The sequence below is a fragment of the Rhineura floridana genome, chromosome 6 (genome assembly GCF_030035675.1).
Source record: "Rhineura floridana isolate rRhiFlo1 chromosome 6, rRhiFlo1.hap2, whole genome shotgun sequence".
Lineage (NCBI taxonomy): Eukaryota > Metazoa > Chordata > Lepidosauria > Squamata > Rhineuridae > Rhineura > Rhineura floridana.
In genome coordinates, this window is record NC_084485.1 from 56,300,260 (window position 1) to 56,326,963 (window position 26,704).

Below are 26,704 nucleotides of genomic sequence, written 5' to 3' on the forward strand. Positions count from 1 at the left end.
CTGTTCAACATCTACATGAAACCGTTGGGTGTGGTCATCCGGAGCTTTGGAGTGCGTTGCTATCAGTATGCTGATGACACGCAGCTCTATTTCTCCTTTTCATCTTCTTCAGGTGAGGCTGTCAATGTGCTGAACCGGTGCGTGGCTGTGACAATAGACTGGATGAGGGCTAATAAACTGAGGCTCAATCCAGACAAGACTGAGATGCTGCTAGTGGGTGGTTCTTCTGACCGGATGGTGGGTGTCCAACCTGTCCTGGGTGGGGTTGCACTGCCCCTGAAGGAGCAGGTTCGTAGCTTGGGGGTTCTCCTAGAATCATCTCTGTCACTTGAGGCTCAGGTAGCCTCAGTGGCACAGAGTGCCTTCTACCAACTTCGGTTGGTGGCCCAACTACGTCCCTATCTGGACAGGGATAACCTGGCTTCAGTTGTCCATGCTCTGGTAACCTCTAAATTAGATTACTGCAATGCACTCTACGTGAGGCTGCCTTTGAAGACGGTTCAGAAAGTGCAGCTTGTGCAAAATGCAGTGGCCAGATTGGTAACAGAGACCAGATGGTCCGAACATATAAAACCAATTCTGGCCCGCTTGCATTGGCTGCCTTTATGTTTCCGAGCTCGATTCAAGGTGCTGGTTTTGACCTATAAAGCCTTACATGGCTTGGGACCACAATACCTGATGGAACGCCTCTCCCGATACGAACCCACCCGTACACTATGTTCAAGATCAAAGACCCTCCCTCCAGGTGCCTACTCCGAGGGAAGCTCGGAGAATGGCAACAAGGGAGAGGGCCTTCTCAGTGGTGGCCCCCAAATTATGGAATGATTTTTTTGATGAGGTGTGCCTGGCGCCAACACTGTTATCTTTTTGGCGCCAGGTCAAGACTTTCCTCTTCTCCCAGGCATTTTAGCATGTGTTTTATATTGTTTTAAATTTTTAAATTGTGTTTTAAATTGTTTTTTAAAAGATGTATCTTAAATTGTATTTGTTTTTGGTTGCTGTAAACCACCCAGAGACCTTCGGCTATGGGGCGGTATACAAGTAAAATAAATAAATAAATAAAGCTGAGATACCAGCCTAAGATGCATCCAGAGGAAGGCAATGGTAAACCACCTCTCGATACCTCTTATCATGAAAACCCTATGAATACACTATACAATATGCAACACAAGATAGTGGTGGAAGATGAGACCCTAGGTCAGATGGCACTCACCAAGGTACAGGGGAAGAACCAAGGACAAGTACGAGTAGCACTGTGACAAATGATGCAACCAAGTCAAAGCCAAAAGGATGCCTGGAAGCTGATGCGCACAGAGCGAAAGGAGAGTCCGGAGTTGTACAATGTACACAACAGGAACATGGAATGTGAGAAGCATGAACCAGGGAAATTTAGAAATTGTCAAGCAACAAATGGAATGTATTAACACTATAATACTTGGTGTGAGTGAATTAAAATGGACAGGAATGGGACATTTTCATTCAGGTAACTACAAAATATTTTATGCAGAAAATGATAAATTAAGAAGAAACAGATTTGCTTTAATAGTGAGAAGTGATGTAGCAAAAGCAATTAGGTGCTACAATGCCAGATCTGAGTGAGAGATATCAATGACACTCAACGGGAAACCTATTAACATAACCATTATCCAAGTCTATGCTCCAACAGCAAATGCAGAAGAATTGGAGAGATTTTACACAGAGGTACAGGAAGAAATTGATCACACACCAAAACAAGATGTGCTGATAATCATGGGGAACTGGAATGCAAAAGTAGGGAACAGAGAAGAACTAGGAATTGCTTGCAAATGGGGCTTAAGAGATAGAAATGAAGCAGGTGAAAGACTTATTGAATTCTGTGAAGCCAATAATCTGTTTCTAGCAAACACATATTTTGAGCAACTGAAAAGTCAACTGTACACATGGACATCACCAAATGGTCAATACAGGAATCAAATTCATTATATAATTGGTAGCAGAAGATGGAAAAGTTCCATACTTTCTGTGACAACAAGACGAAGAGAAGACTGCAGTACAGATCATGAACTGATAATATAAAAAATCAGAGTAAATATAAAAAAGAACAACAAAGCCATCATAATGCCAAAATACAATTGAAATAACATCCCAGAAAAATATAAAGTTCAAATAAGGAACAGATGTGAGGCTTTCAACTTTGTGGATAGAGAACCAGAAGAACTATGGACTGAAGCAAGAGACATTATCAGGGAAGAATGTAAAAAGATAATACCTCTAGTTAAAAGGAGAGAAAGACCTCAATGGATGACAGAAGAAACTCTTAAAATGGTTAAAGAGAGAAGGAAAGCAAAAGCAAAAGGAGACAGAAACACGGTCAGAATATGAAATAATACAGCAACCAGTACATAGGGACAAAGGGAACTATTACAACTATTGTATAGAAATAGAAGTGGATAATAAAAAGGTAGAACAAGAGCTTTATTCCAAAAGATTAGAGAAATTAAAGGCAAATTTAAACCGAGAGTAGGGATGTTGAATAATCAACAGGGGAATACGATGACTGACTGAGATAAAATGAAAGGAAGATGGAAGCAATACACTGAAGAACTATAAAAAAGAGATGCCAGCATGACAGATTCATTTACGGAGGAACCATATGATGATGATCCAGAAATCTTAGAATGTGAGGTGGAAGCTGCTCTTAAAATACTTGGAAGAAACAAATCACCAGGAACAGATCGCATATCAATAGAGTTGCTTCAGGTTACTGAGACTGAATAAGCCCAAATTTTGAGAAAAATTTGTCAACAAATAGGGAAAACAAAACAATGGCCTATAGACTGGAAGCATTCAATATATATCCCAATTTCAAAGAAAGGGGATCCCAGGAAATGCAGTAATTATTGAACTATTGCCTTAATATCCCATGCAAGTAGAGTAATGGTCAAAATTCATCAACAAAGGCTCTTACCATATATGGAATGAGAAATGCCAGATGTTCAAGCTGGATTTAGAAATGGAAGAGGTACCACAGATCATATCGCAAACATACGTTGGATAATGGAATGGACCAAGGAATTTCAGAAGAAAAACACCCTGTGCTTTATAGATTATAGCAAAGCATTTGATTGTGTAGATCATGAAAAACTATGGAATGCTTTAAAAGAAATGGGGGTGTCACAGCATCTGATTGTCCTGATGTGCAACCTATACTCTGAACAAGAGGCTACTGTAAGGACAGAATATGGAGAAACTAATTGGTTCCCATCGGAAAGGGTGTGAGACAGGGATGTATTTTATCACCCTATTGATTTAATCTATACACAGAACATATAATATAGAAAGCAGGATTGGATCAAGATGAAGGAGGTGTGAAAACTGGAGGGAGAAATATCAATAATTTAAGATATGCAGACGATACCATACTACTAGCAGAAACTAGAATTGATTTGGAACAAATGCTAATGAAAGTTAAAGAGAAAAGCACAAAATCAGGACTACAACTGAACATCAAAAAGACTAAAGTAATGACAACAGAAGATTTGTGAAAATTTAAAGTCAACAATGAGGATATTGAATTTATCAAGGATTATCAATACCTTGGCACAATTGCTAAAGAAAATGGAGATAATAGTCAAGAAATCAGAAGAAAGCTAGGACTGGGGAGGGTAGCTATGAGAGAACTAGAAAAGGTCCTCAAATGCAAAGATGTATCATTGAACACTAAAGTCAGGATCATTCAGACCATCGTATTCCCGATCTCTATGTATGGATGTGAAAGTCGGACAGTGAAAAAAGCGGATAAGAGAAAAATCAACTCATTTGAAATGTGTTTGAGGAGAGCTTTGCGGATACCATGGCCTGCGAAAAAGACCAATAATTGGGTGTTAGAACAAATTAAACTAGAACTATCACTAGAACCTAAAATGATGAAACTGAGGTTATACTTTGGACACATCATGAGAAGACATGATTCACTAGAAAAGACCATAATGCTGGGAAAAAACAAGGGAGTAGAAAAAGAGGAAGGCCAAACAAGAGATGGATTGATTCCATAAACGAAGCCACAGATCTGAACTTACAAGATCTGAACAGGGTGGTTCAGTTGCTCTTGGAGGTCGCCGATTCATAGGGTTGCCATAAGTTGTAATCGACTTCAAGGCATATAACACACACATGTAGTTTTCAGCATGCCACACTACATAATGACAGTGTCAGCTGCACTTCTGTGGGGAGGGAATTCTACAGCTTACGGGCTGCCACAGATAATTCCCTCTCCCAGGACACAACCCCACAAACTACTGATTTCTGCTCTCTGCCAGTCGTAATACCCAAGGAGGTTTTTAGGGAAGCTGGTGGACTTTCAGATATTTGTGGACTAAGTAGTTTAGTTAGGGCTTTAAACATTCATGTTAGCCCTTTGTATTTTGCCTGGAAGTGAACTGGCATCAGCATGGCAGTTTTAAAAGACGGGTTATGTGGCTGCTGCATTTTGGACTGGTTGAAGTTTCTGAGTCAACATCAAGGGCAGCCACACATAGAGCACATTGCAATAATCCAATCTGGAAGTTATCAGGGTATAGAGTCATGTCTGTCCAAAAGGAGCTGTAGCTGTTGAACCAGCTGGAACTGGAAATTGGCACTCCTCGCCACTAAGACCACCTGAACCTGCAAAAACAATGTTGGATCCAGGTGTACTCCTCTGATATGGATCAGCGCCTTCCAGGGGAGCTGAACCCCATCTAGAACAGACTGCCTCCCCACCTGTTGGATCCAAGAGCCTGGATCCAGGACCTTTGTCTTACCAGGATTCAGGTTCCATTGATTGATCCACATTCTGCCCACCACTGGTTCCAAGCACAGGTGGAGCCCTTGAACTGCCTCTCCTGATTCAGGAATGGTGCGAGTAAGAAACTTCCAGCTAACTAGCCCTCTCTTGCTCTCCCCCTTCCTTCTATACTCTGGTTTCTTTTCTCCCACATCACTTTTCTTCCTTCAGTTGTGTGTTTTTGTGCAAGAGAGAAAGACAGCTCCTCTCAGCTCTGAATTGTTTGTCATTCAAAAACACACAGATTCCTTACTTATCCTGACACCATTTCCTAACAATTAGCTCTCCTTATGAGATATCATCTGACCATTTGGACTATTAACTAGCAATTTGCCTAACAAAAGAATGGTTGGCCACCAGCTGAGCCATAATGCCTGCATATTGAGGGAACTCCCAAACTGTTTTGGGTGGGATTCCATCACATCTCCTCCAATTCAGGTTGAACAATTAAGGTTGATTTGGCAGTCTTGTGCAACAAATACTCCCTCCCCATTGGTCTTTTGCAATAGGGAAAGTGATGAGAAAATGCACTGGAAAGTGTGCAACAACAATTGCTTGTTGTAACATCATCTAATTTCCCTGCAAACAAATCAGAATGAATGCTCAATAAATAGCAGACTGCTATTTGCAAGCTTTGTGCAAACAAATCAGAATGAATGTTCAATAAACAGATTGTCTGGGAATGACCTTTAGTTTACGTGTTAGCTACTTAATTCACAAGATCAAATCAATATTTTTAGATATTGAATATATTTATCACAGCATCTAAAACATCTGCTTATGTAGTAAGTGATCTCTATTTCATTCACAAGATTCTTTGAGTATCTTTCCTCTTTGAATTTGGGGAGCCTCTTTTCTCAATGGGCTGTTTGTCTTTCTCCCAACAAAGAAGAACACTAATCTCCAGTCACTTCTTGATGACCTGTTTGCAGGGAGGTTATACAATATTATGTCAAGCAGTTGTTATTCCACACTTTACAGTACATTTTCCCCATCACTTTTCTTATTGCAAAAAGTCCCATTTGGGGGTGGGGTGGGGGTGGGAAGCTGGATTGTTATGAAAGAGCAGTAAGTCCACTTTAATTGCACAACCTGAATTTGCCCATATGTGACTGAATCCTGTCCTCAAAATAGCAACAGTCTGGAAGTGCCTTTATGTTAATAGTCTCATCAAAGCCCTTATAAAGACTCCTTGCTATTCATTCAAGCATTTCCAATAACTGTTGAGTAACTGCTCAAATATAACTCTGTCTATTACAATGGGAGATATTAATAAAACCTTTTCCTCTCTTGGTAAAAATAGTATACAAATGATATCTTGACTCTGTCTTTGAAAAACAACTCATTAGCAAAATTAGGAAAAAGGTCCCAGAAGAATTATACAACATTCTAATGATTTATTATTGTTCGTGGTGGAATAGGTGCACCAGAACAATTTGAAACACATTCTTGGGTAATGTAAAATACACTCCCTTTGCTACATTAGTTCTAGAAAATCAGTTTCATTTATCCCTCATAAGGTACAGGAAAACTTGATGATTTGGTAGGTTTCCAGTCTAAGAAATGTTCATCCTTTTTATTAGGCCTTTTTTGCCCCCAGAGTAAATGGAGTAGCGTTATGATGGTGTTTTTTTCTTAAATATCTCTAACAGACAGGATGAGATCCTCCGTGGCGCAGAGTGGTAAGCGGTGGTAACGCAGCCGAAGCTCTGCTCACGGCCGGAGTTCAATTCCAACAGAAGGAGGAAGTCGAATCTCCGGTAAAAGGGGTCGAGGTCCACTCAGCCTTCCTTCCATCCGTGGTTGGTAAAATGAGTACCCGGCATATGCTGGGGGGTAAAGAAAGGCCGGGGAAGGAACTGGCAATCCCACCCCATATATACGGCCTGCCTAGTAAACGTCGCAAGATGTCACCCTAAGAGTCGGAAACGACTCGCACTATAAGTGCAGGGACATCTTTACCTTTTTAACAGACAGGATTCTAGTTTTTTCATACGCCATGTTGCTGATATGTTAACTTATTTTTTTTTCTTGAGAGATCTATTTGTTTCCCCTATATATAACTTTTCCACATGGGCATTAATGGCTTAAGGCAGACATTCCCCAACTGTGGTCCGTGGACCACCAGTGGTCTACAAGCCTCATTCAGGTAGTCCGCGGAAGTGACGGGGTGGCTGGAAGGGGGCTCTGCCTTTCATAGAGGCATAAAGCTGCAGCTGACGGCAAAACGGGAAGGTCCTGAGTGGGGACAAGAGACTGAGAAAGCTCTTGACAGGAGTGGAGAGTCTATATATGGGAACAAAGGAAGCAGCGGGAAAGAGGGAAAGAAGCTGAGAGAGCGCATGCACAGCGAATTACAATTCCTAAGCAACAGGCAGAACAATCATGAAGATTCTCAGCAATTTTTAAGGGGAGGGGAAGAGGTTTTTATTTATGTATTTATTTATTAGATTTATATCCTGCCCTTCCTCCCAGTAGGAGCTCAGGGCAGCAAACAAAAGCACTAAAAACACTCTAAAACATCACAACAACAGACCTTAAAACATATTAAAACAAAACATCTTTAAAAACATATTTTTTAAAAAAGCTTTAAAAATATATATTTTTAAAAGCATTGAAAATGTATTAAAAAGCAATTCCAACACAGATGCAGACTGGGATAAGGTCTCTACTTAAAATGCTTGTTGAAAGAGGAAGGTGTTCAGTAGGCGCCAAAAACAGAGATGTCTAATATTTAAGGGGAGGGAATAGAGATGTCTAATATTTAAAGGGAAGGAATTCCAAAGAGTAGGTACCACTACACTAAAATCTGCTTCCTATGTTGTGCGGAACACACCTCCTGATAAGATGGTATCTGCAGGAGGCCCTCATCAGCAGAGTGCAGTGATCTATTGGGTATATAAGGGGTAAGACAGTCTTTCAGGTATCCTGGTCTCAAGCTGCATAGGGATTTGTACACCAAAACCAGCACCTTGAACTTAGCCTGGTAGCCAGTGCAATTCATTCAGCAGTGGGGTGACATGTTGGCGATACCCTGTTTCAGTGAGCAGTCTCGCCACTGCATTTTGCACCAGCTACAGTTTCTGGACCAACCTCAAGGGCAGCCCCACATAGAGTGCATTACAGTAATTTAGCCTGGAGGTTACCAGTGTGTGGACAACAGTGGTCAGACTATCCCGGTCCAGAAAAGGCCACAGCCGTCTTACCAGCTGAAGCTGGTAAAAGGTACTCCTAGCCACTGAGGTCACCTGGGCCTCTAGTGACAAAGATGGATCCAGGAGCACCCCCAGACTACAGACCTGCTCTTTCAGAGGAAGTATGACCCCATCCAAAGCAGGCAATGGACCAATTATCTGAACTCGGAAGCCACCAACCCACAGCTCCTACATCTTGCTAGGATTCAGAGTCAGTTTATTAGCCCTCATCCAGCCCACCACTGAGTCCAGGCAGCAGTTCTGGGCTTGGATGGCCTCTCCCGATTCAGATGTTACAGATAAATAGACCTAGGTATCATCAGTGTACTGCTGACACCTCATGCCAAATCTTCTGATGGCCGCTCCCAAGGGCTTCATATAGACGTTAAACAGCATGGGGGACAAGATGGTACCCCGCGGCACCCCACAGCACAACTGCCAGGGGGCTGAAAGACAATCAACCAATGCTATTATCTGAAAACAACCCTGGAGATAGGATCGGAACCACTGTAAAACAGTGCCTCCAATACCCATCTATCAACAAGTCGGCCTAGAAGGATACCATTGTCAATGGTATCAAAAGCCGCCAAGAGATCAAGTAAGAATAACACGGTCTCACTCCCCCTCTCCTTCTCCAGATAAAGGTCATCCATTGGGGCAACCAAGGGTGATTCAGTCCCATATCCAGGTCTGAAGCAAAACTGGAATGGGTCAAGATAATCTGTTTCATCCAAGAGTACTTGCAATTGCTGCACCAGAACCCTCTCGATTACCTTCCCTAAAAAGAGGATATTTGAAACCAGGCAGTAGTTGTCACAAACAAATGGGTCCAGGGTGGGCTTTTTCAGGAACAGTTGGATCACCACCTCTTTCAGGGCAACTGGAACCACACCCTCCTACGATGATGCATCGACCATACCCTGGATCCACTTGGTCAAACCCCCTTGGCAAGCTTTAATAAGCCAAGAAGTGCAAGGGTTGAGAGGCAATGTTGCTGGCCACATTGTCTCATGCACTTTGTCCACGTCATCAAGCCACATCAACTGAAACGGATCCCAAGAAGTTGCAGCAGACGTTGCACAGGACACCTCATTGGGGACTACAATAGATGTGGATGAGGCATCAAGATTGCTACAGAGGCGAGCAACTTTACCCTCAAAGTTCCTTGCAAACAATTCACAGTGGGCCTCCGAAAGTCTAAAACTCCATTTCCTGGAGCTGATGTCCACTTGAGGATGCGATGGTGGCAGAGAAGCAGGCCTTCTTCACCACCCTCACTGCCAAACAGTAGGCACAGTTATGTTTTACGCATGCCCAATCAGCCTCACAACACATGTTTCACCACCTGCATTCTAGCCATCAACCAGCCTGTTTCATTGCTCTTAGTTCTCACTCTGAAGACATCTGGTGACTTTTTCCTATCGTTCAGTTCACTGCACAGGCTCTCACCCTGTGCAGGAACTACACATGTGCCATACGTCCTCCCCACTACCAGTCTCCTCTAGATTGTTTTTTTTAAAAATAGAAGGGGTAGTGCCCTCACCCTTGGGACTCCCTAAGGGGCTCCCCAAGGTGTGACCCCCTTCGGGGGTGACCCTGCCAGCAGCAGACATGCCACCCAAGGTCAGCTACACTTTTATGTCCCCTGACCCAGTGAGGAGCTAATGCAAGAGGTTGCAAGATTGACTGCAGTCTTCTCTCTGGAGTCAGGGTCAGGCAAGGGGTCCCACTCTTTGCAGCATTTACCTGGGACCTCAGCTTTCTCAAGAGATAGCAACTCAGAGGAGTGAGCAAGCAAGTACACAAATGCTCATGCACTCACTCTCAGAGCAGGTCTTCTCCAGTCCCCCAGTGCTGCAGGTTTTGGAACCGCTGGCTTAAAGCTACCATCCAATGTCCATTGATCTGGGAGTAAGCCTCATGGAATGTACATTTGACCAGGGTTGCGTTCATAAATTTTACTATCTACAGGATGAATAAATATTTTATTCTACAAGTTAGCACAGGCACTAAAGAAGGATTTCCTCCCACCAATATTTGCAGGTTTTTATTTATCCTTAGAGAAGTACCAGGAGAATATACTGACCCAGCCTTCTCCAAAGTGGTGTCCTACAGATGTTTTGGATTACAATTCCCATCAGCCCCAACCAGCATGATCAATAGCCATTGATTATGAGAGTGCTTTGGGCAATGTTGTTTGAATAACTTATGGGAGTTCATGGGTTTCTTAATTACAGATGGGAATGCTTCCTAAAAAGAACCCAAAATCTTGGTATCCTTTTGTTAAGACCTTAATGCACCAGATGTACCTGAGGACCATTTTGGAGCTTAAATATGGCTCTACAATCAGTTCCAGAGCTATAATCCTCTCTGTGTTTTTGACTGACCAAAACAGCTTCTGACCTTGATTTGCCTGTCCTTTGCAAAGTGGAAACCAGTGGTCCCACCTCTCATTCCTAAACTCTAGCTTCTGATTGCACAGAGTATCATTCATTAATCCAGAAATGTTTATCCAACCTCTCCATCTATCTACATTGTGCTCGCAGCTATAGCTACTACGTGAGCACAGTTCCCTTGCTGGAGACTGTTAAATTAGCACAGCAAACCTAAGAAGATTATGTCATCTGATGTTAGGGCTGCTGTGAATGCTCACTGTCCTTTTGAATACATTTGAGGTTTGCACTGACTATCTCTCGCATTCCATGGGCTTTTGGCTCCACTCTTCGCAGGTTTTTTTTTCTGCTGTTCCTGTTTTAAGACATACATACACATGTATGGAGGTGTGAAAATTGGAGAGAGAAATATCAATAATTTAAGATATGCAGATGATGCCATAATACTAGCAGAAACCAGTAATGATTTGAAACGAATGCTGATGAAAGTTAAAGAGGAAAGCATAAAAGCAGGACTACAGTTGAACGTCAAGAAGACTAAAGTAATGACAACAGAAGAGTTATGTAAATTTAAAGTTGACAATGAGGACACTGAACTTGTCAAGGATTACCAATACCTCAGCACAGTTATTAACCAAAATGGAGACAATAGTCAAGAAATCAGAAGAAGGCTAGGACTGGGGAGGGCAGCTGTGAGAGAACTAGAAAAGGTCCTCAAATGTAATGATGTATCACTGAACACCAAAGTCAGGATCATTCAGACCATTGTATTCCCGATCTCTATGTATGGATGTGGAAGTTGGACAGTGAAAAAAGTGGATAAGAGAAAAATCAACTCATTTGAAATGTGGTGTTGGAGGAGAGCTTTGGGCATACCATGGACTGTGAAAAAGACAAATAATTGGGTGTTAGAAGAAATTAAACCAGAACTATCACTAGAAGCTAAAATGATGAAACTGAGGCTATCATATTTTGGACACATAATGAGAAGACAGGATTCACTAGAAAAGTTGATAATGCTGGGAAAAATTGAAGGGAGCAGAAAAAGAGGAAGACCAAACAAGAGATGGATCGATTCCATAAAGGAAGCCACAGACCTGAACTTACAAGATTTGAACAAGTGCTGAGAGTTGTTAGGAGAGCACTATTCCCCTCACAGAGTTACAGTTTCCAGAGAGGTTTAACAATCCATCCCTCTTCCCAGGGAACACTATTTTGTTCTCAGGGAACAATATATTAGATGGAAAAGTTAATTAAAATTTCCATATTACATTATGATTTGATTGCGCCAGTAACCATGTATTGCATTATATTAGCTTCTCATGCTGTGTTAAAGAACTATTCAAATTGTAGTTGAAATAGAAGTTAGATGGTTTACACAGCATAGTCAAAGAGAGATGAGTCCCCACTTGGATAACTGCAATTTGAGATCTGTTAGTTATTATATTTATATCCTGCTTTTCAGCCTAGATGGGCTGCCAAAGCAGCTCACAATACATGTGCATACAAAAATTACAAGTATTACAGAAATGAAAGGTACGTTTGGCATGAACATCCAGTCCCCTGGCAGTTGATTATATTGTCCAGATTCCAAGTAGTTCCCTCCAAATGGAACAGGCAAAAGGAGCTGCCAATAGACTCAGAGTCTGGCTGATAGTGAAGATGCCAGGCTGCATAAATAGGCCTTCCATTGATTTTCAGAGACCTCTGGTCCTTGGTAGTTGCTGATTACATTGCTCAGGTTCCAGGTTTTTCCTTGTGTTGATTGCATGCTCTCTCTAGTGCTCAAAGTAGTGCTGCCTGTAGGATTCTTTGATGTCAGCACACTTTGCTTTTATAGTTCCTGCTGGCTCAACCCAGATGTGGAGACTCTTTAAGACAATAGAGTTGAAGCAATTGTACTCATCTGTCTTGTAGAGCTACTGTTTGATTTCCCTTGCCTGAAGTAGTTTTTTCAGAAACTGAGAGGCTAAGTTTTTCTTCCCTGAAAATAAGTAGGCTACACTAAATCTGAATGTTTGCGGGCCCTTTTGAATAGCACTTGACTTTTCACAAGAGACAATACTTTCATTTTATACCAAATTAATGGCACATAAGTTATTATGCAACTTTCCATCTGCTATCTCCAATCAGACTTTCAGAGTGTCTCCAGACTCTCAGAATTTTGCACGAAGGTTTCAAGTGCATACTGGGAAATTCAGGATTGTGACATTAAAGTGTGTTAAAGTACTCTGTTGCCCTAGCACAACAAATCTACTTAAAAACACTTTTTGTGGTTTGGAAAATGATGAGGAAATGCACTGAAAAGCAAGGGATAAACAAATGATTAATAGGGAGATGTACAAATAATGCACAAGCAAATCAGGATGACCGGTCATTGTCATATAACCTCCCTGCAGGCAAATCAGAGCATATACTCAATAAAGACCAGACATAGTCTAACCACCACATTAAGCTCTGTGCAAGCAAATCAGGATGAATGCTCAATAAACAAGTCATCTGGATCTGTTCTCAGAAGAACTAAAGATAATTACCTTTCCACAAGACATCCATAACCTCCTTAAAATCTATGCCTAGGTGTTTCCCATTAAGAAGGCACCATCAGTGAGCATCTCCCAGCTGATAATGTCCCAAAGCGAAGCAATGATTATCACTCAGGCACCGTAATTGGTTATTTTCTCAGCCAGGTATTGGCTGTCTATCATGCATGCCCCCAGCTGCTAGTTCTAATTTTCCCAGGTGAAAGTTCTCTGCTAGTTCTCATGCATGGCTGCTACTCACAGGGAATGTTTGAATGCCCTTTGGCTAGAATATATATGTGGCACAAAGCCCAAGCCACAGTACTATAAACCAGTAATAAAACTCTTATGCCAGAGTTTACACTGAGAGCCAATTCTAATGTAATGTTTTCCTCTGTGGGAGCGCTCTTGAAATGAATCCCATGGAGAAATACATGTGGAAAACATTGCAGCAGAAATAAAACCCATGGCTTTCCAAGAAAGGTTCATGAGTGGGGTACCATAAGCCTGCTGCTGGCTTCTGCCCATGGATCTTTCAGCTGTAACATGCACACTGATTTTCAGTTTTGACACAACATTTTCCACATCTATTCCTCCGTGGGAACACTGTCAGTACCATTCATGTGGAGGAAATTATCACACCAAGCTCTCAGTGTTACACATTATCCTTGCCAGCTCTGCCAGCACTGAGAAGTGAGGCAACACATGCTGCCTGGCCTTTGAATGAGGCAAAATAATACAAAGAGAATATGTTTGTGTGTGTGGGAAGATGGAGTAGGTAAGATCACACAGTTTTAGTCTGGTTGCCAGTTTCCCTTGCAAACCATCAGGAAAGGAGGTGGGGAAAGAAGTTGCATTATCGGCACACATGGGCTGAATTGTCACTTACTTACTGTGATTTTTAAGGGAAATCTGCCCATGGGAAACAACAGAAGCTGCTTATAATGGTCAATCTTTCTTTTGATATCAAAACACAGCTAGATCCCTTTTGTAATAAGTAATGGATCACAGAGAACCATGAGGATCTTCTGGGTTCAGTAAATGCAGATATTTGGAGGAGGATATTATTACAATGACAACCACTATTCACTATTTTTCCATAGCCAGATCACACATGGAATTCCCAGCTGGTTTCCCATTCAGGTACTGCTGGCCAGGACCAGACTTGCTTAGTCTCACATGGAAAGACACCAGCATCTTTGAAACCATACTTAGTATATCAGTATCAGCAGAACTGATACAATTTCACATCCTATATTCAATATGTTAGAAGTTGGAAAACAGCAAGGGCTACAGTGGTCTAAATTATAGATGAGAAGAACTAAAAAAAACAGCCATTCAAGATTCAGATTTAATTGGGTCAACTGGGACAAGATGCTATCCATTTCTTCCAATAATTTGGTACACAAGACACAAGCCTCCTCTTGAGGACACTTGCTTCAGGGAGCTGCATCCAGTTTGAAATTCCCTAAAAGCAGGGGTGAGTAACCTTTTTTGTTGAAGGGTCACATTCACTGCTGCAAAGATAGGGTCATCTTTTAGACCAAGCTCAGTGTAGACTCTAGTTTTTTAGGTTTAAAAGGCTGGGTTCTTTACGTGAAAAAGAGCAGTGTAGAACTCCCCTGTGTAAGAATGCACACCTAGAGCTGGACTGGGGTAAAATGCTTGCCACATAATGCTGGCTGGCAATGAAGCTCAATGAGGTTCAAGTATCTCCCACTTGATAACTAATAGAGAAGCAGGTAACTAGGTTTCTATAGGCTCCTGAGCTCTAAGCTTTTACAGGACTGAGCTCCTTCCACACAGTGTCTTTACTGTGCCCTTATTCCAGTTGAAACTGGTGTTTTAATTAATTGAATAAATAAATGGGTGGTGGCTGACAGTAAACAGTTGCTTAATTTGCTGGCTAGTTTTACACTTGGGCAGAGATGCTCATGAAGCAGGCCTGTACAAAAGAGACTAGCGCTACTTGAACCAGGATGAAACCAGACTGTTATCCATCCACAGTGCATGGTGGTCTTCAGTACTAACTCACATTCTGCCCCAGCTAATAAACTATGCACAAGTTGAGTGGGGTACGGAAGCATTTGCCAAATTACCTTGGCAATAGGGACACATCCTCCCCCCTCCATCCCAACACCCACCCCTTTGTGCATCCTTTTGCAAGGGGCAAATATCCACACAAAACATGTTTGTTTCAACTCAGCACTTGCAGTTTTTTATGGATTGCTTTTCCTCACTTGGGAGCACAGAGTTTAGGAGCACCTGAGAAAAGAAGAATTCCTTTGGGCTGGATGAACTTGCTGTTTCTCACGTAGATCTTTTTTCTTCTATTCTGTATTTTAGTTGCCTCACCTATGTGCAAATAATTTCAATTATGAAGCCACTGTCCAATGGCTATTAAATCTTATCAGCCTGAAGGGATGGGAACAGCCTGCTTCTTATCTAGTTGACAGGCAATGGTATAAAGGTAACTGATAAAATAAAAAACTGAGACATCAGTATGTGAATACAGAGACTTAAGGATCATTTTGTGATAAGATCTCAGCAAAGATTGGCTTCCTCTTGAATGAAGAATGTTTGTGAAGCTGATAGTAGGTAGAAAACACAATAGAAAAAGAACCTGGGCCCTTAGCTATAATTTAACTTAATTAAGGCAGTACTTGGGAGAGATTGATGAACATTACAGAAATTGTTTTACTTCTGTGGTGTGTGGGCCCTTTAGATATTTACACTGCAGCTCTGTTGTATGTCAAGTAATTATTTTATGGCTGTTGTTTATTCTGGATGGCTGTTTTCCTTCTTACATGAAGCCACCCTGTAATTCAGACTGGAGGAAGAGTAGGAGTATAAAAACATCAAATAAACAGCCAACCAAAAGTTTGGGTATTTCTAATCGGTAAAGATCATTTTTTCTAAAGGTAAATTTTTGAACAGTCAAGCAAGTTTATTACCCTGCAGTTAGTACCTTAGAATAGTAGCACTTTATCATCTGATGAATAAACAAACAAATCAGCTCAAAATATCTACCAGGATTCTCTAATTAAATCATAAAGTAATCGTTTTGAAAATTAAGATAGAAATCAAGAGTAACACAGACTCCTGTTTTATTTGGGATCTGCATTTTACATTGGGAGGGGGGAACAAGGTCTCTGCATGCAAATAGGGCCCAAGGCATCTTCATTCAATTAATGCTGGGGTTCTGATGGTAATTTAATTAGTTTAAGTTTTATTAAAAGCAGAGGTATGTTTTTTGTAAAATAGGCTAGCTTTTGATACATTATCTGTTTTTGACATGACTGTGATGGTTCAGGGGATACAGGCACATGATGCAATTAAGATAAATGAGATTTGTATTATACCTAATACCTATATAATTGTTTGATACCATGAATATGCATTAGAGCACTAAAGTGTTTTGTAACATATTTTGCCAAGAAAGATTGAGCAGGTGGCAGTTCTTTAACTCTTTATTAGAGAGTAATTGCAAGCCACTATCAACCTTAGGTTCCATCTAAAATATGAGAATTGTATTCCAGAATTGTATATGGGGATAACTTCAGACTACAAAACAGGTTTGTTGAAAACCATTATCTCTTAATTTCAACCTCCTCCCTTCCCACCTGAAATATAATCACACTGAACTACACTGCGGAGTTGTTGTCAACAACCCTTTCTCAGCCTCACCTTGAAATAAGGGGGTGATAACAGACCTATGATCAATTCATACTATGAGAATAATATCTCAGTTTCATTCTAATCCTCATTTGAAATGGGAGGGTAGAATGATATTGTGCAGATTATTTCTCCACTTCTGGTGCAAAAGCATCAGTGGGACAATTTTTAAGTTTATAAATACATACAGACACAATAACACTTTTTCCTCACACAAGAGGACCTCAGTTTGAAAGGGCATGATGTTTTGTTTTGGCTTCTACTTTCTGGGGTGGAGTGGAGAAATTTTGCTGCCAAATTATAGCTGCCATAAAGTCCTACTTTACTCCATTGTCTCCTTTAACTGTCTGACGTGGGGTCAAAAGTAATTTGGACACATAATGAAATCTTTTAAAAATGTTTTTAAAGATGTTTCATTTTAATGTATTTTACAGTATGTTTTTACGATATTTTAAAGTGTTTGTTATGCTTTTGTTTGCTGCCCTGGGCTACTGCTAGGAGGAAGGGCGGAATATAAATCAGATAAATAAATAAATAAATAAAAAGTAATGAGGAAGTCGTGTCCCCAAATAAAGGAATTATTAGTCTTCTAATATTTATGTCTATATTTTTTATAAACTGGATGTAATGTTTCCATGAGGGGGTGAAACATTAAAGATTTGAAATTGTGATTAATTAACTCCAGGTACACCCTTGCCCCTTCAGTACTTTTTAGACATGGAAACAGGGCTGGTAATCCCAGAGGAATACAATTTTTGCTTTTGGTCTCCTTCAGGCTTGCTTTACACTATGGCAAGTGAAAATGTGGCCCAAGGGTCTAATTTGGCCCACATTGCAGTTTTCCCCAAACCATATCTACCTGCCCGGCCACACCTGATGTTATATTTTAAAAAAACAAACACCCACACATCCTGGAATATTTTCTATTAAGCTCAATCCACTGGTGTAGATCATAAGTGGCCAAATAGCAATGAATATTATGAGTGAAAAAACAAGTGTGTGGATGTGTGTGGCCCAATTATGCACAAACAAAAATAGGATCATTAGGACCTATTTGCAATGTAATGCCTCTGGGTGGAGACAGAACCATTCCTTTTTGAAACAGAACCATTCTTGTAAAACTATAATTTCAGCTGGTTAAAGAGTTGGGAATTCTACTGCTACATCCTCAGATTAATCTGTGAAGATGCTTGAGCAGAAAGCATAATATAGGCTTCTTGCTCAACAGCTATTTCAGAAAGATGGCTGAGTTTCTCAACAAATAAACAATGGCAATTCTCAGAAGTGGGGTAACATTCAGTCTCCCATAATATCCTGCAGCTGACTTTGAAGTCACAGTTTCTGCAGTAAATTTGTTGTCATATGCCTTCAAGTCGATTACGACTTATGGCGACCCTATGAATCAGTGATCTCCAAGAGCATCTGTCATGAACCACCCTGTTCAGATCTTGTAAGTTCAGGTCTGTGGCTTCCTTTATGGAATCAATCCATCTCGTTTGGTCTTCCTCTTTTTCTATTCCCTTGTTTTTCCCAGCAGTATTGTCTTTTCTAGTGAATCATGTCTTCTCATGATGTGTCCAAAGTATGATAACCTCAGTTTCATCATTTTAGCTTCTAGTGATAGTTCTGGTTTAGTTTGTTCTAATACCCAGTTATTTGTCTTTTTCAGTGTTCATGGTATGCCCAAAGCTCTCCTCCAACACCACATTTCAAATGAGTTGATTTTTCTCTTATCCACTTTTCTCACTGTCCAGCTTTCACATTCATACATACAGATTGGGAATACCATGGTCTGAATGATCCTGACTTTGGTGTTCAGTGAAACATCTTTGCATTTGAGGATCTTTTCTAGTTCTCTCACAGCTGCCCTCCCCAGTCCTAGCCTTCTTCTGATTTCTTGACTATTGTCTCCATTTTGGTTAATGACTGTGCTGAGGTATTGATAATCCTTGACAAGTTCAATGTCCTCGTTGTCAACTTTAAAGTTACATAAAGCTTTTGTTGTCTGCAGTCAACAGAACTTCAAAAATGAGACTCCAGCCTGAAATTGCTGAACTAGAATTTAACAACTTATATGATTTTAGCTATTTAGGAAGCCTAGGATTTTCTCTTCTGTTACAGAAGTTCAACTGGTTTAACAAAACTAGAAGATCTTGCTATTTCCCACGATTGCTATTGTAAGTGGTTACTTTGCCTATCTTGTATACATTTGAGCTTTGTGCAGAAATGTCACAGGCTGTGGCCTCTTTCATGTGTTATTCACATGAAGGGTCTCCACATGACCAAATGAGTGTGGGGGCTATGCTGATAGCCCTATCCCTGTTGTCACATCCATCCTTCTGATGCTGTTCCCCAACATCAGCACAGAGTGAAGCAGGTTGCCAGTGGTACCCTTGGAGTCTCAATCATGAAAGGCTCCCGAACATGTGAAGGAGCATCCTTGAGTAAACCTTTTCAAACGTTTGTTCAATGCAGAGTCGAGTTACTAGTGAACCCTCTTCCCCTTTAATTTTGTGGAGCCCCTTCACATGAATAACTCACAAAGGGGGCTTTTTTCTTTTGCATTTCATGTTCTTTTGGGCCTACTGTTGATATATTGTATCTGCTAGCTGAGGATATTTCCTCATTGCCATTTAGTTTATTGTTTTCTCCAAGCTCACAGCTGTAATTTTAATATATAACATGAAATCCAACCTGAGTATTCCAAAATAGAATATACACTGGTGCCAGAAACATGGAAGAGCCCTACTCTTCTATTACCTATGCATCACTCAGGCTGGTTCACAGTATCATAAAACACACAACAACAACAACACAGTAAAAATGGAAATACTTTGTCTTTCTCCACAAAGAAACTGTTTGAAGAAAATTGATCAAGCCATTATCTGAACCAACTAGGAGTCTGTGTTAGTATACTTTAGTGCATGTAATGGCTTGTTAGAATGAGAGAACTCTATGGTTGTGAGTTTGGTACTGAAGTGGAATTTTCCACTCTCAGGGGTTGCTGGTACTAGTATGTAAATAAGGTGGAAGGGGACGGATGTTGTGACAGGATGGGACAGACAAAAGATGAGTATGTGTGTTCATACTTCCTCTTAATGGAGAATTACCTGACGAATCACGGAGCCAGGTGGGAGCGGGAGACAGGTAAAACCCCTTATTGGGTACCTTGGGACGCATGACTGTACATTGTAAAATCTTATAAAAGACCCTCAATTTGGGGAAGATGGCAGTCTTCCTCCACAGCACATGCTAACAGGGACTCCTTACAATTGTAAGTATAATAAACAGCTGTAAGCTTCAACCTACCTCAGTGTTGTTTCCTGGACAAGGACTCCATTAAGGAGAAAATTCCACAACAGTATCCTGGTGACTTGTAGAAACTATGAGAAAGAATTATTCCAGATTTCATTTCCCACAGGTCAGGTCAGGTGACCATCACCATGCTTCTGTCCTCAGCATGTTTAGGTCTGTAGGAAGATGCACCTTGTGTAGTTACCAGCAGTTTAAAACCTCTTTCTCAGAGCTAGCAAAATGGCCAAAGTGTATGGACAGAGTTTGGGGTTGAAAAGGGTAGGAATGTTACTTGTCCCTCCTCAAAGGTGCAGCAGTCTGGACAGCTTTCAGAGATGTTAATGGTTCTGCCAGCACTTAATGGCAATCAACTATTATTTCAAGTACACTAGTCTCTCAGGTCTGGAAAAAAAGTGTAGTATGGACTTTAGATTTATATCTTTTTAAGATTCTGCACAAGATGCAGTATTGAGGAATAAATAATTTAACAGTCAAATAAATATATGAACATTTAAAAGAACCGTGATCAGCCCACATTTTTATGTCTACATTTAGTGACACTTTAACAGTGGATGAATAGAATGGTTCTAATCTGATTTAGAATAATTGTGTTATTGTTAGTGTACAAGGTCCTGTTTCCACTTCTCAGCATCATTAAGTGCCTTAACATTTATGAAGCGTACCTTGAGATATCATATCTGCTATGGGGATGATTTTGCCTTTGATGTGGCAGAAGAGCCATTTCCCATCTGTTTAATGTCACTGCTTTACTGGTTTTGTTCCCTGCTTCTTTCTAATCTGGAGCAAATGACTAGCTATTAAACATTTATTCTTTGGAAAAGGCAAAATGAATCTGCCTCAACTAATTTCAGGAAACAATGACAGGTGAATCACAAATGAAGAGAGCACATGGCAAACAGCACTTTGACAATTGCTGTAATACATCTGAAAAATACATTTTACACTGGGTTTCTTGGTACATAATACTTTACCTCTTTCATTGTCCAGAGCTCAGATATAGAAATCCCTTTTGGTTAGGATAAAGGCCAAGAACTATATGGCAATTGGATTTGGTCAGCATATCTACACACAAAAAACATGTACTGGCAAACCACAGCCAATCTTGATTGCCAGTGTGTGTACTTTATATTTAGAAAAAGTGTAATATTTCAACTTGTCCTTATACTGTGACAGTATATCGCTATGCTTAGGTTTTGATAGCAAATAGCTGATTTTCAAATATTTGCAAATAGCTGATTTTCCAGGCTTCATACACTGGTACATAGGCTGTACTGGGAAGTGCCTGTGATGTCTCATTAAATTGGATGTTTTCTTTTAACTGACATACTGAGCTTGTAAATATTTTATGAAGGATTCATGTAGTTTAGAGAGCATGATTGCTTGAAAAAAGGTAGTGAAACTTTAAGTATCAGATTGTTTCAGTTTAAATACTATAGGTTTATCCACATTGTAGACTTCTAGTATAACCAGATGCAAGAACATGAGTTCCTAGGCTTACTTCCAAATAGGTGTGCACAGGATTCAGGACTGCAGCTTCAAACTGGCTCAATAATAATTTCATTTGCTCTGTTTTGCTTTTAAAGGCTAGGGCAAATGCAGATCTGTAAGATCAATTGTAGACCTCAGATTTTTATTGTTTGTATTGTATAAGTTACCCAAACAATTTAGATTTTAAAAAAAATCCCCCTGGCAGTCTACACTGTTTTGGATCAAAAAAGTATCCTATAACTTTCTCACTCCCAGTGCATATAAGGCTATCCTATAGGTAACAAATTTACATCAACCACTAGCAGCAGACCACATATAATAATGGATGCCAATTATATTTATTCATTAGCATTAGGAGAATACATGTATCATGAAAGTAATTATCAAACTGTCAGCACTCCATCCAGCCTCTGAGCACTTTTTGTAATGTGTTTCTGGCTCTCTGAAAGTTCAGTTGAATATCAGCATAAAACAGTACAGTAGATTAAAATACATGATAAAACATGTATCATTTCCAGATCAAACTAGTTCATCTCTTTGGACTGACCACTGGTATGTAGGACTGTCCCTCACTAACAATATAACGTCACTAACCTCTCAGCCATACACGTGGAAATTAGTCACTATCAGGTAGCAGCACATGATGGGACAGTGCTGCAAACTCACTCTCCCGACACCCGTTGTCACTGCTGTTCACCTGGATGTGGCTGAGATGTGGCTGTGGCGAGGTTAGGGCATTCCCACTGGTGTTGCCAGTGGCACTCTTGCCATCCTACCTCACCCATCCTTATCCAGGTAAGCAACAGTGATGCCTGTGCCAGGAGGGTGGCTCTGCCCCACCTTGCACACTACTACTGTTTTATCTCATGGGCTAAGTACTATGCACATTATGTTATGCAAAGACGGATATGTTGCTGCATTTTCCACTGGAACAATCATAGTTTATACATGGATGCAGACCTAGAGTAACATGTGACATCTGTGAGCCATTCCATGCTGCAACCTGCCTATCAAAGTGATTTAACATCATTCCCTTGTCTAATAGCAAACAGGTGGTGAGTGCTGACAGAATTGGAGCCTAAGCAGGACACTAAGAAACAAGGGGGAAGTAACCTTGTGCTTGGGGGAACCTTAGCATTTGCAGAAATACAAAACAAACAAACAGAAAAAACCCTAAGTGGGCAACCTCTCCAGAACAGATGTTGAGGGTCAGGTGGAAAGGAAAAATGAAAACCACAGAAGAGAATGCCCTTATTGAGTTTCTTACAGCTTACAATATCCTGGAGGAGTATGGCTCCTGCTAGGAGCTGAGGATGTACTCCAACATTTTGTTGCAGATCCCACTTGTATTTATTATTTAGTGTACAGATAAATTCTGTTTTTTCATTTTTTACAAGTATACACTTACATACATACAAAAAATGGTATTCAAGAGGCAAATCATTTGAAAATGAACAAAACCAGCACATCTGCTTCACATTTTGAAATTAGTTATTTTAAAATCAACACTATACATAGATAAAAATGTTTCAAACTGTTGAATAACTCCATATTTAGGAGATGATACAGAAAGCCTGATTTCCTAAACATGTAAGTACAGGAATGTTTTATACATTTGAACTACACCACATCAGCTTAGAAAATGTGTGCAACAGGACATAAGAGATATATACATTTGATTCCTACTCCTCAGAGATACTTTGGTGCCCTCTACAAGAACCCACCTAGATTTTGTGTGGTCTGCTGGCAACAAAATATTTAGATGGAAAAGGAGGATTCAAGACTGGTATGCAAGAGTCTCCTATTTGAGAAAGAAATACCTTAGTATGAGTGATGGGATCTTTCATTGGGGCCTAGACTGTGACATGATCCGCCATGATTTTTAGCTCTGCATATGGAACCCAGGATCCTAAGTTGGAAAGGCCAGCAACTGTCTATCTGGACTAATGGGAACTGTCTGCATTATTTATGCGTCAGGATGCCTTTCATTCTGCCACTCTCTTTTCTTCCCACACAGTCATACCTTTCCCGTGCTCATCTGGATGTTTGCCAATATCCATGGCTATTTCCCAAGAAAACCTTGTGATTGACCCACACCCACCCACACACTGCACAAAATCACCATTACTGGATTTATCTCACCAGTAGTAAGCATGAATATTTGCTTACTGATTCACATTGCAAAGAAATTAAACCTCTCCAGAAAACTTGGACCCAGACGATCCTCGCATCCCTCTCAAAGAGGAATTTCCTAACCCCTCTGTATCTAATCGCTGTCCAAATTGACCCAACTGTATAAGCCTTTCCTTCAGAGTTCAGTCCTAGATAATCTCATTTAGATAACTACTACTGACATTGATGAGAGGACAACCCCATCCAGCTGCTTCCTGTAAGGATTCCAAACAGTTTAATGTTATTTTAAATTAGAGTTCATTTTTTAATTATATCTGTCTATATTTATTTATTTATGTATTATATGCTTTTAACTTTGGTAGGTTTTAATTGTATCTGTTTTTTATCTGGAAGCCGCCGTGAGTTCCAATTTGGAAAAACGGCGGGGTATAAACAGAGTTAATAATAATAATAACTGCCACCACAAACAGTCTTTTTCTGTTGGCCTGCACAGTTACTGTTTTGCTCCTAGCTCAGCATGTTTTGCTTTCCAAGACAGAACTATGTAACTTCATTATAAAAACTATAAGAATGGGTGCCTGGGTTTGCTTTTTTCTTTTTCCCTCCCCATACTATTTCCTCATGTGGTATGTCTTTTAGAGCCTGAGAGCAGGGACTGTTTTACTAATGAGTTTTGTAAGTTGCTGTCATGTTGATAAATGAAAGTCTTTGACTACTTATCTTAAATTAACATCCGTGTATGATTGTGTGCAATATATATACATTTTTTGTGTTCAGTTAGAAATTTTAGCCAGCAGTTCATGTGAATAAGTGAGATCACTGAAGGCTGCTTTTCGTTTTCAGTAAGCATATGCAATTTGTATATAATTTAATTTGTTTTAAAGGTTAATGATGATGATTATATCTCACCCTGCCTCCCAGTAGGAGCCCAGGCAACAAAACATTAAAAACACTCTAAAATATATTTAAAATGTTTAAGTAATGTTTAAATGATGTATTGTCTTTCTTACAGCCTCTGAGGAAGACTTTTAATGATAAGCTGGTGTTGGGCTATATATACATTAAAAAAAAAATCCTTGTCAGCATCTTGAGATATCATTTTCTTTTGTTTTCAGGTTCCTATTTTCATGTCACCTTTCAAATATATTATTTGTTTTCCCACCGTCAGCATTGTGAACATTGATCTGATCTTGTGTTCTTAATGCAAGTGACTAAAAAACTTTAGGCATACTTATAGAGAGAACATCCACTGTGTTCAGCAGGATTTACTCCCTAGTAAGTATGCTTAGGACTGCAGGTTGAATGATTGGAAGTAACATAGATGTTGATGGCATGTGCCACAATTTTTATGAAATTACTGAAGAGTGGTGGGATTAGGCATCCGTCAGGGCTGGGCTCCATCAGTCCAGCCACAGCAAAATAGGATAATGTGCTAAGGGGAGTACATTGTCTCAGGCCACACTCGCTTTTAGTTGCCAAGAAGGGGAGGGTTTAATTTGAGTCAGGGCTTACAGGAGCTGTTTGCTCCTGGGAAAATATGAATTCGTGTTTTTTTTTGGTGGGGGGGTGCTTCTGCATATATATCAAGTACCTCACCAGGTATGTAAGTCAGCACATAGAACTGGTAGAGAAAGGATGAGTGGAAGTGCCTCCAAGTCAAATGTTAGGTTTGAGTAGATGGAAACCTCAGAACCACTTCTAAAAAAGCAATTAATATGGGGCGTTTGCCATTGTACGGGCTGAGGACGGCAAAGGCGGCTACGGAGAAAGCAGAGGGGAGCCAGGCCCCCTCCTTTCTTGCAGGGTTTATTTTGAGCTTTTTTCCTACTGCACAAGCAGCCAACACACCGCCGATCCCCAAACTAGTCAAGTAATTAATCCAATGATATACTATTAAAAAGAAGGTTATGAACATTTTAAAAGAGCCAATATTTATCTTCATTTTCTATTTATTTTTATTTTTTCCTCATCTGTGCTCCTTGTTAAATGCCAAACTGCACAAAAACTTATTTCACATTGCACAGTTTTTTCACACTGCACAAAATGTATTCAGGTGCATATTAGAATAAACCCCGAGTTGCTTCTGGCCATAAACCCACCAGCTCCTCACGCCCCTTTACTACGTGCAGAAACGCCAGCTCTATTTGCTCCTCTTGGAGACTTTCCCGCCACACCGCGGGAGCAGCACCCCCACCACAAAGACTCCCTCAGGCACGCTCTCGTACAAAGGCGCCTCTCTCCGAACTCCCCCCCCTCTCTTGGGGCCGAGCTGGTGGTGGGGACGGCAGCTGGTCCACGAGCCCTCGCTCTGACTCCTCGACACAGAAGCCCGCCCTTTCCCGGCCTCAGCTCCTCCCCGCCGCAAGCATGATCCCCACCCGGCCTGTTATAGCTCGTGAGGGGGCGGGCGCGCTGGAGAGTCGAGTATTGGAGACTGTCTGAAAGGAAGGCGAGAAGAAAGGGGGTGAAAGGAAAGAGCTGCTTCAAGTTAGGCTCGCTATATGCAATAGGTACGGCTTTGCCTGCGAGACCGGGAAGGTGGAAGGCAAGTTCCCTCTGCTCGTCGAACGGGTGGAGAAGCCAGTGGCACTCTACGTGGCGGGATAGAATGGCTCGGGGTCCCGTAGCGGGTGTCTTCCACTGAGTGAGGGCCACGTGGGACAACTTTTCGGTCTGTCCTCAGCCCCCGGGTGGAACACTGAGGAGAAATGGAGGGAGATGGGCGGCACGAATCTGGCGAGCTGAGTATGAGGTGAAAGGGGCTGATGACGACGCGGGGCTGGCATGAAGTCCTGGGGAGGGTTTGAAGCCCTGAAGGCTAGGGATTTCCTAGGGATACCGTGATGATGAGGACATAAAGCGAGAAGGATGAAGGCCCAGGGTGGGCGGTCGTTCTGCCAAGGGGACCTTTGGGAGGGGGATCCGTTACCGATGCTCGCTGGCTGCTCTTCAGTTGAGGAATATTTAAGTAGGGGGGCATTAATTCTACTGCTTGCCGATTCCTTGGGATTTACTTTATGGGATGGGAAGAGGATTAGTAGGCGGGCTCCTTTGTTTAAGTTCAGCATGTGGTGGGTGGTAGGGTTTTTTGGGTTGTATGGTGACCAGGCTTAACGTTTCTCTTGTTTTTGTATCTCGAAAGAGTTAAGGTTGGTTGTGGGGGTTTGCCCATTTGGTTTGGTT

At 41.0% G+C, this 26,704-nt stretch overlaps 1 protein-coding gene and 1 long non-coding RNA gene across 4 annotated transcripts in view; one reads left to right on the top strand and one right to left on the bottom strand.

The window, feature by feature from the left end:
- The window catches only part of LOC133387360 (uncharacterized), a 58,376-nt gene that overhangs the window by 22,893 nt on the left and 8,779 nt on the right, over positions 1–26,704 (bottom strand). The window contains exon 2 of the long non-coding RNA XR_009763456.1: positions 19,895–20,055. This is a non-coding gene — a long non-coding RNA (uncharacterized LOC133387360). The remainder of the gene's footprint in view (positions 1–19,894; positions 20,056–26,704) is intronic.
- SLC16A1 (solute carrier family 16 member 1) overlaps positions 25,726–26,704 on the top strand; it is a 61,510-nt gene continuing 60,531 nt past the window's right edge. For 2 of the 3 annotated variants that reach the window (XM_061631983.1, XM_061631986.1), the window contains exon 1: positions 25,736–26,031. The gene's annotated coding sequence lies outside the window, so the exon portion shown is untranslated. Of the gene's footprint in view, positions 26,067–26,704 lie in introns of all 3 variants that reach the window. The other variant, XM_061631984.1, reaches the window with a different exon arrangement.